Here is a 10,471-nt window from a genome sequence, read left to right as displayed (position 1 = left end):
GACCTGGAGCTGGGAATGCACTGGACCAAATGTGCTCTGCTGACCGGACTTCCTCCTGGGTATGTGCCCAGCCAGCTACCTTGATGGAGCTGGTCTACCTGTTACCAGAAGAAGGTGTCTGAGTTATTGGCGGTGAATCCATGTGGGTCTGCAGCAACTTCAATTCTTGCCTCCTCAGAAGAAAGAATTTGATGGAGGGGCATACAGCAGAAATAGAGATCATGGAAAATTTCAGAGAAGGAGTGGACGTTTATTAAAAAGTCTTTAGATCTGTAAAGAAAGGAAAGAACACTTGGAAGAGATCCAAGTGGGCAATTTGGAGAACAAGTGCAAGAGTAGTGATTAACCACGAGCCTAGGACTTCACAGGCTCACCTCTTTCCCATGAGTCTTCCCTTGGGGTGGGCTGCCCGCATGCGCAGTGAAATCCTTACCCTTTGGAATTGAGCATGCGCAGTGTGTTTAGGAAGTCGTATGCGTGCCCTTCTGAGGCTTTCTTCCTTTTTCCAGTGGAGTGTACTCAGGAGGTCATGCTTCACCATTTTGTCTCTTAACTTGCATGCCTAGGAAGTTGCTTTTCTCAGGGTCTGCATTCAATTAACACTTTAAGGTTAACAGCTGTGGATCCTCAGGAGGTTGTCGCTCCCTGGCCACCTGGCCCTGCTGCTGCTAATGTAATACCTAATCTTGTTTTTAGACTCTCCCTTAATCACGTAGCCTTGTTTCCACGTGAATAGGCTCTCCCTTAGCTGAGAAAGCCAGACGAACTCCATTTGGCTCCTTCATTTACAAGACATCAAGGACTCCTTACCCACCCCCTTCCTCAAGGAGTTAACTTGTGTAAGCTGACTCTCAACATATCAAAGAGTCCAGTTAACTGATAAGGTACTGAAGCGAGCAATATATGAAGTTCCCAGGATTTCGCTCAAGAGATAACACCATAAAGCCTTGAGTTTGTGTCCAGTAGATCCCCCATACCTATCACCTTATGATAGATTTAGATCCCCTGCACCTGGAACTGTTTGTTTCCCTGTAACCATTTGTCTTTTTAATTTTTTTGCATGTTTTTACTTCTGTAGAATTGCTGTAACTAAGCTCACCCTGCCCTTTCCAAACCAAACTATAAAGGAAAATCAAGCCCCTTCCTTGGGGCCGAGAGAATTTTGAGCACTAGCAGTCTCTCGGTTGCCAGCTAATAAAGGACTCTTAAATTCGTCTAAAAGTGCGGCGTTTCTCTAGCTTGCTCAGATACAACATTTGAAGGCCCCAGCGAGATTATATTCGCCACTGGGCAAGAGCTGGGCTCACTCCAGGCTCCCCTAGATGGATGGCTGGCTTACAGGGGAGCCCACCTGAAAAAAAAAATTTTGACGTCCCCGAAAGGTGGCTGTCTTCCAGAGGAGAGCAGATCAACTACCGTGTATGTGTGCCCACAAAATTCAGCCTCTGAGTCCTCAGCTTCTGACCCCGGGGTCAGGTAAGTCAGATTTGACTTTGGTTTGGTGAGAGGGAGGCAGCCCTGATGAGGGTGTCCCTCTCTTTGACTCGGCCCACTTTTCCAGGATGCTGGAGGACAGAGCCCTGGTTTTTCTGTTAGGCGCCTTTTGGTTCTGGTTTGGTGAGAGGGAGGCAGCCCTGACGAGGGCGTCTGTCTCTTTGACTCTATCCATACTACAGGATGCTGGAGGATAGAGTCCTGGTTTCTGGCAGGCCGGCCTCTCCATTAAGACTAGTCTCTCTCTCCTCTCTTTCTTTCTCTCTCTCTCCCTTTCTCTATCTCTTCTCCTTCTCTCATTCAGGTCTCCCGGGACCTTCGTTTAGAAAGAGAAATAAGAAAAATTGTTATGAACTCTGTGTGAATGTGTGCATGACTGAGGAGTCCAGGGGCCTGCCTCTGGATCTATGGGTTTTGAGTGGGCCCGCACCTGCGGTTCCGTGGCGACCTCATGAGGCTTAAGGCAGCATCCGGCACAGCTTGATCTGAGCCATGGGTTTATATCGGCCTGCCAATGCTAAGAGGAGCCCAAGTCCCCTTGGGGAAGTGGCAAGGAGGGCATCTGACTGATCCCATCACGGGACCCCCTCCCCTTGTCTGTCTAATAAAAACTGCCGTAATTGTTTTATATACCCTAGGGTCTGTTGTTTGCTTTATGTTCATTGTCTTGCTTGGTGTCTGTTGTCCTGTTTAGTGGTTGTCAAAGTTTGGTATGTCAGGTTGTTGATACTTCCCAAGATGTCCGGGCAAGAACTTCTTCAAGGTCCTTAGTGTTGATTTTTTATCACAGGAGGTTAAATTTCTCATCAATCGTTTAGGCTGGCCATCCCAGTCCTGCCTTTTCTGTCAGAAACAAATCAGGTGTTGTTACGGGAATGAGTGTGAAGAACATTCGCCTTTTTGGGATTTCTGGCACCATGAAGGTTGCTGACATTTTTTTTTTTTTTTTGAAACGGAGTCTCACTCTGTTGCTGGGGCTGGAGTGCAGTGGCCAGATCTCAGCTCACTGCAAGCTCTGCCTCCCAGGTTTACGCCATTCTCCTGCCTCAACCTCCCATGTAGCTGGGACTGCAGGCACCCGCCACCTTGCCCAGCTAGCTTTTTGTATTTTTTAGTAGAGACGGGGGTTTCACCGTGTTAGCCAGGATGGTCTCGATCTCCTGACCTCGTGATCTGCCCGTCTCGGCCTCCCAAAGTGCTGGGATTACAGCCTTGAGCCACCACGCCGGGCCCAGGTTGCTGACATTTAAATTGTCATACCCCACGTCCAAGTGACTGGGCTACCTCTAGACTAAACCAGTGATGGGTTCAAAATAGCCACCCCGCAGACCTCCTTGCTCACCTCTTTTGTCATCCCATAACTTTTCCTGTGCCCTTAAATAGGGCACTGTGCAGAGACACCTATGCCCATACCGCTTTACTTCATTTAGACTCTTATTCTATTCCTCTGTGGCTACTCTCCTACCTTAGGAAAGATCTGAGTGGCCCTTTTCCTCCTCTCATCCCTACCCCTTACCCCATACATCTCGTTTTCTGGTGTCCCAGCAAGTTCAATGTCTCCAGGACTTGGTTCTGCTCTCACTCCTCAAACCCTTAAAAGAAAAGGCCGAGTTTGAGCTATTTGCCTTTGAGTCGTGGAGACACCAAAAGTATTTAGGCTACAGGTCCAGGGAAAGAGGGAGGACACCTAGGTCCATCCGGCCAAGGAGACCTCGGGTTGGCCTCTAGTCCTCCTCTCTCAATCTTAAAGCTAAAATTTAACCATCATGTGGCAAGTGGTGTTAGCTATTGTCTTTCTGCTCCTTCTGGTTATGTTAATTTTGTTCTTCCCATACTTCAGCCCCCAGGAAGTGAGTTTCTCTGTCGGTGTTGCGGACAGATATCCCTGCTCAAACCTTGTTAAACTGCCTCCAAAAATGGGAAATTCCTCTTCCCAGCCCTGTAAGGATTGGAGCCCCATTCAAAGTACGTTGCAGATTTTTTCTTTAGGCTTCTCAGAGGATTATGGAGTCCACCTTAAAAAAGGCAAACTCCGGACATTCTGCGAAGTAGAACGGCCAGTTTGGAGTCAGGCGGCCCCCAGTAGCGTCACTGAACCTCGCAATTGTTCAGGCTGTGTGGCGGGTTGTTGCTGAAACTCCTGGCCATCCCGATCAGTTTCCCTACGTTGATCAATGGCTGAGTTTGGTCAGAAGCCCCCCTCCATGGCTCCGCTCATGCGCCATTCATAATTCTGCCTCCAAGGTCCTGTTGGGCCAGACCACACTTTCGGCTTGACCCTTAGCCGGTTTAGCTCCCCCTGTACTGCCTCCCTCTGAAGAAGAGGAGAGTCTCCCCTACCCAGTTGCACTGCCTTATAACCATCCTGCTCCCTTAGAATCTTCCCTGGTCTCCGCCTATTGCCTCTCGATTGCGGCTGTGGGAGGAGGAAGTAGCCTCGCTTCTACCACTGAGAGAAGCACAAGTCCCTCTGGGTGATGAGTGCTCAGCCCATTCTTGGTTTATGTTCCTTTTTCTACTCTGACCTGCATAACTGGAAGGTTCATAATCCTCCCTTCTCCGAAAATCCCCAGGTCTTGACCTCACTGATGCTGTCCATGCTCTGGACCCATTGGCCCACCTGGGATGACTGTCAGCAGCTCCTTTTGACCCTTTTTACCTCTGAAGAAAGGGAACATATCCGAAGAGAGACCAGAAAGTATCTCCTCACATCAGCCAATAGGCCTGAGGAGGAAGCTAGAGACCTTCTTGAGGAGGGTCTTTCCCTCTACCTGGCCTAATTGGGACCCGAATTCCTCGGGTGGGAAGAGAGCTTTGGACGATTTTCACTGGTATCTCCTTGCAGGTATCAAGGGAGCTGCTTGGAAACCTATAAACTTGTCTAACATGACTAAACTCGTACAGGGGCCTGATGAGTCACCGGGAGCATTTTTAACGCCTCCAGGAGGCCTATTGGACTTACACCCCTTTTGACCCCACATCTCCCGAAAATAGCCACGCTCTTAATTTGGCATTTGTGGCTCAGGCAGCCCCTGATATTAAAAGAAAACTCCAAAAACTGGAGGAATTTGCTGGGATGAATATCAGTCAGCTTTTAGAGATAGCCCAAAAAGTTTTTGACAATCGAGAGTTTGAAAAACAAAAACAATCTGCACAGGCAGCTGAAAAGGCCGCTGATAAAGTATCCAAAACACAAGCAAAAATCTTAGTTTTTGCTAAGCCTCCTGGTGGCTCTCCAGAAGGTCAAGAAGGGAAGGCCCCCATCACAGAGGAATGGCCAGGGAACCTCGGGTCCCCACCAGAAGGGCAAAAGAGGTGAAGAGACTCCCCTAGAAAAGGACAATGTACTTATTGCAAGCAGACTGGGCACTGGAAAAAGGAACGCCCACTAAGACCAGAGGAGAAATCAGAAAAGAAAAAGGTCCTCATCCTCCCTGCAACGGAAGTCAGATGACTGACGGGGCCAGGGCTCCCTGGCTCTTGGCCCCCAGGAGCCCATGGTGACCGCTATGGTGGGGGGCCAGCCTGTATGCTTCCTAGTAGATACTGGGGCAGAGCACTCAGTACTGCAGACCCCCTTGGGCAGTGTCTATAATAAAAGAGTGGCTGTACAAGGGGCTACTGGAGCTATTTAGGAATATCCTGTCACACATTCACGAGAAGTGAGCTTGGGACAGAAAAGAGTGACACACTCATTTCTTGTGGTTCCAGAGTGTCCTTTTCCTCTCCTCAGATAAGACCTGCTCCATAAGTTACAGGCCTCTATCTCTTTCTCACCCCAGGAGGCTCACTTCATGCTAGGAAATACAGCACCCTGCACTGCCCAACTCCTGCTAACTACCCCTCTGTGGGAGGAATATCTTTTAGTTTCACCATCATAACCACTGGAAATTAATACTAATCCTCTCCTGTTGGACTTACAGACACTCTTTCCCCGAGTTTAGGCCGAGTCAAACCCCCCAGGACTGGCTAAACAACATCTGCCAGTGGTTGTAGAACTCTTGGCCACTGCCTTGCTGGTCTAGGTAAAGCAATATCCTATATATAACTCACTGGGCTAGACAGGGGATTAATCCCCATATTCAATGACTGTTACAAGCTGGCATACTCACACCATGTCAGTCCGCCTGGAATACTCCATTTTTCCCGGTCCAGAAACCCAGAATGAATGATTACCAGCTGGTACAGGACTTAAGGGAAGTTAACAAACAGACCATTACTATCCATCCAACCATCCCTCATCCTTATACACTACTTAGCCTGCTGCCACCAGAACATACAGTATACACTGTCCTTGACCTAAAGGATGCCTTCTTTGCTATTCCTCTGGCCCCCAAGAGCCAACCGATCTTTGCTTTTGAATGGATAGATCCTAGCTCAGGAGACAATACCCAATTGACTTGGACTTGGTTACCTCAAGGTTTTAAAAATTCCCCCACCCTTTTTGGAGAGGCTTTCCAGCAGGATCTTATACCATTCCAAGCTAGTCACCCTAACTGTACTCTTCTTCAGTACGTGGACGACCTTTTATTAGCTGCTGGAACTATAGACAATTCCCTGCAACATATTAGGGACCTACTTTACCTCCTTCAGGAGCTTGGGTATCGGGTCTCAGCCAAGAAGGCCCAGCTTTGTCTTCCCAGAGTGTCCTACCTGGGATAGAGATAAACCAAGGAAAAACGGCACTCACCAGTGCCTGGAAAGAAGCCATCCTACGAATCCCCACTCCCACCACCAAGAGACAGGTAAGTGAATTCCTGGGGGTCGGGGGATACTGTCGCCTATGGATATTGGGGTTCGTGGAGATTGCCAAGCCCCTGTACACTGCTACAGGAGGGAATGGCCCGCTAGTTTGGACAGACACAGAAAAACAGGCTTTTCAAAATCTGAAAAAGGCACTAACTGAAGTCCCTGCTCTAGCCCTCCAAAATATCCCAAAGCCGTTTCACCTGTTTGTCCACGAAAGCCAGGGAGTTGCTAAGGGGGTGCTTACTCAGACTTTAGGACCCTGGAGATGCCCAGTGGCCTATTTGTCTAAGAGGCTGGATCCTGTGGCCTCTGGATGGCCAAGTTGTCTGTTGCCATAGCGGCAACAGCAAGCCTAGTCCAAGAGGCTGATAAGTTAACTCTGGGCCAGAATTTAACCCTTACAGCTCCTCATGCCATAGAGACTTTGCTATGAAGTGCTTCTGGCAAATGGATGTCAAATGCTTGCATCCTGAAGTATCAGAGTTTACTGTTAGGTCAGCCTCATTTGACTTTCTCTCCCACAGGCTGTTTAAATCCAGCTACTTTACTCCCTGATCCAGACTTTGCCACACCTGTCCCTGACTGTCAGGAACTGTTAGAAACTACAGAAACTGGCCGACCTGATCTCCAAGATGTGCCTCTGAAGAAGGCGGACACCACCATGTTTACAGACAGTAGCAGCTTCCTCAAACAGGGTGTAGGAAAGGCTGGTGCAGCCGTTACTATGGAGACAGATGTGCTATGGGCCCAGGCTTTACCAGCAAATACCCTGGCACAAAAAGCTGAATTAGCCGGGTGCGGTGGCTCAAGCCTGTAGTCCCAGCACTTTGGGAGGCTGAGACGGGCGGATCACGAGGTCAGGAGATTGAGACCATCCTGGCTAACATGGTGAAACCCTGTCTCTACTAAAAATACAAAAAAAAAATTAGCCGGGCGAGGTGGCAGACGCCTGTGGTCCCAGCTACTCGGGAGGCTGAGGCAGGAGAATGGCGTGAACCCGGGAGGCGGAGGTTGCATTGAGCTGAGATCCGACCACTGCACTCCAGCCTGGGCGACAGAGCAAGACTCCGTCTCAAAAAAAAAAAAAAAAAAGCTGAATTGATCACCCTCACTCAGGCTCTCTGGTGGGGTAAGGATAAATGTATTAACATTTACACTGACAGCAGGTATGCTTTTGCTACTGTACCTGTACATGGAGCCATCTATCAGGAGTGCGGGCTACTCACCTTGGCAGGAAAGACTATCAAAAACAAAGAAGAAATTCTAGCCCTGCTTGAAGCCGTATGGCTCCCTCAGCAGGTGAGCAGGTGGCTGTAATCCACTGCAAAGGACATCAAAGAGAAAACATGGGCGTTGCCCGTGGTAAACAGACAGCTGACTCAGCGACCCGGGACGCAGCGTGACTTCTAGTCAGGCCTCTAAACTTGTTACCTGCAGTCTCCTTTCCACAGCCAGATATGCCTGACAATCCCGAGTACTCAACAGAAGAAGAAAAACTGGCTTCAGATCTTGGGGCCAATAAAAATCAGGAAGGTTGGTGGAATCTTCCTGACTCCAGAATCTTCATACCCCAAGCTCTCCGGGAAACTTTAATCGGTCACCTGCATTCTACCACTCATTTAGGAGAAGCAAAATTGGCCCAGCTCCTCCGGAGCTGTTTTACGATACCCCATCTTCAAAGCTTAGCAGATCAAGCGGCTCTCTGGTGTATAACTTGCGCCCAGGTAAATGCCAAGCAAGGTCCTAAACCCAGCCCAGGCCACTGTCTCTGAGGACACTCACCAGGAGAAAGGTGGGAAGCTGACTTTACAGAAATAAAACCACACCGGGCTGGGTAAAAATATCTTCTAGTAATAGTAGACACCTCCGGATGGACTGAGGCATTTGCCACCAAGGACGAGACTGCCATCATGGTAGTTAGGTTTTTACTCAATGAAATCATCCCTCGATATGGGCTGCCTGCTGCCATAGGATCTGATAATGGACCGGCCTTCACCTCGTCCATAGCTCAATCTGTCAGTAAGGCATTAAACATTCAATGGAAGCTCCATTGTGCCTATTGATCCCAGAGCTCTGGGAAGGTAGAATGCATGAACCGCACCCTGAAAAGCACTCTTACAAAGTTAATCTTAGAGACCGGTGAGAATTGGGTAAGACTCCTTCCTTTAGCCCTTCTTAGAGTAAGGTGCACTCCTTACTGGGCTGGGTTTTCACCTTTCGAAATCGTGTATGGGAGGGCGCTGCCTATCTTGCCTAAGCTAAGGGACACCCATTTGGCAGAAATATCACAAGCTAATTTGTTACAGTACCTACAGTCTCTCCAACAGGTACAAGATATCATCCAGCCACTTGTCTGAGGAGCCCATCCCAATCCAGTTCCTGACCAGACGGGGCCCTGCCACTTGTTCCAGCCTGGTGACCTGGTGTTTGTTAAAAAGTTCCAGAGAGAAGGACTCACTCCTGCTTGGAAAGGACCTCATACTGTCATCCTCACCATGCCAATGGCTCTGAAGGTGGACGGCCTTCCTGCTTGGATTCATCACTCCCGCATCAAAAAGGTCAACAAAGCCCAGCAAGAAATATGGATCCCTAAGCCTGGGTCAGGCCCCTTAAAACTGTGCCTAAGTCAGGTGAAGCCATTAGATTAATTCTTTTTATTTACTTCTCTTGTTTGTTTTTGCCTGTCACGTCCTCTGCGCCTTCCTATTCCTTTCTCCTCACCTCTTTCACGACAGGACGTGTATTCGCAAACACTACTTGGAGGGCAGGAACCTCCAAAGAAGTCTCCTTTGCAGTTGATTATGTGCGCTGTTCCCAGAACCAGCCCGTACCCACGGAGAGCAACGCAATCTGCTGGTCATGGGGGCAAGAAGCATCAACCTTGCAGCAGGATTTGGACACTCCGGGAGCCAGACTGGATGTGGGAGCTCCAAAGGTGCAGAAAAAGGACTCCAAAATGTTGACTTTTACCTCTGTCCTGGGAATCACCCTGATTCTAGCTGTCGAGATACTTACCAGTTTTTCTGTCCTGATCGGACATGTGTTACTTTAGCCACTTACTCTGAGGAATTAACCTGATCTTCAACTCTTTCCATAAGTTGTGCTTCCCGTCCTAAGTCGTGTACTAGAAAAAATTGTAATCTTCTTACTATAACTGTCCATGACCCTAATTCAGCTCGTTGGTATTATGGCATGTCATGGGGATTAAGACTTTATATCCCAGGATTTGATGTTGGGACTATGTTCACCGTACAGAAGAAAATCCTGGTCTCATGGAGCCCACCCAAGCCCATCGGGCCTTTAACTGATCTAGGTGACCCTATGTTCCAAAAACACCCTGATAAGGTCCATTTAACTGTTCTGCCACCATTCCTAGTTCCTAAACCCCAGCTACAACGACAACATCTTCAACCCGTCACCTCCTTAACCTCACCCAGGGTAAACTAGCCCAAGATTGTTGGCTATGTCTAAAGGCAAAACCTCCTTATTATGTAGGATTAGGAGTAGAAGCCACACTTAAAAGTGGCCCTCTGTCTTGTCTTGCACAACCCCATGCCCTCACACTAGGGGATGTGTCTGGAAACGCTTCTTGTCTAATTAGTACCGGGTATAACTTATCTGCTTCTCCCTTTCAGGCTACTTGTAATCAGTCCCTGCTTACTTCCATAAGCACCTCAGTCTCTTACCAAGTGCCTAACAATACCTGGTTGGCCTGCACTTCAGGTCTCACTCGCTGCCTTAATGGGACTGAACCAGGACCTCTCCTGTGCATGTTAGTTCATGTACTTCCCCAGGTATACGTGTACAGTGGACCAGAAGGACAACTTCTCATTGCTCCCCCTGAGTTACATCCCAGGTTTCGCCGAGCTGCCCTGCTCCTAGATCCCCTCTTAGCCGGTCTTAGCATACCTGGATCAGCGGCCATCAGTACGGCTGCCCTAGTTCAAGGAGAAACTGGACTAATGTCCCTATCTCAACAGGTAGATGCTGATTTAAGTAACCTCCAGTCTGCCATAGATATACTACATTCCCAGGTAGCGTCTCTAGCTGAAGTAGTTCTTTAAAACCGCTGAGGCTTAGATCTAATATTCCTCTCTCAAGGAGGTTTATGTGCAGCTCTAGGAGAAAGTTGTTGCTTCTGTGCCAGTCAGTCTGGAGTCATAAAAGATACTCTCCAAAAGATTTGAGAAAATCTAGATAGATGCCAACAAGAATGAGAAAATAACAT

Source organism: Rhinopithecus roxellana, chromosome 10 (assembly GCF_007565055.1).
Source record: "Rhinopithecus roxellana isolate Shanxi Qingling chromosome 10, ASM756505v1, whole genome shotgun sequence".
Classification (NCBI taxonomy): domain Eukaryota; kingdom Metazoa; phylum Chordata; class Mammalia; order Primates; family Cercopithecidae; genus Rhinopithecus; species Rhinopithecus roxellana.
This window is presented reverse-complemented; position numbering follows the sequence as displayed.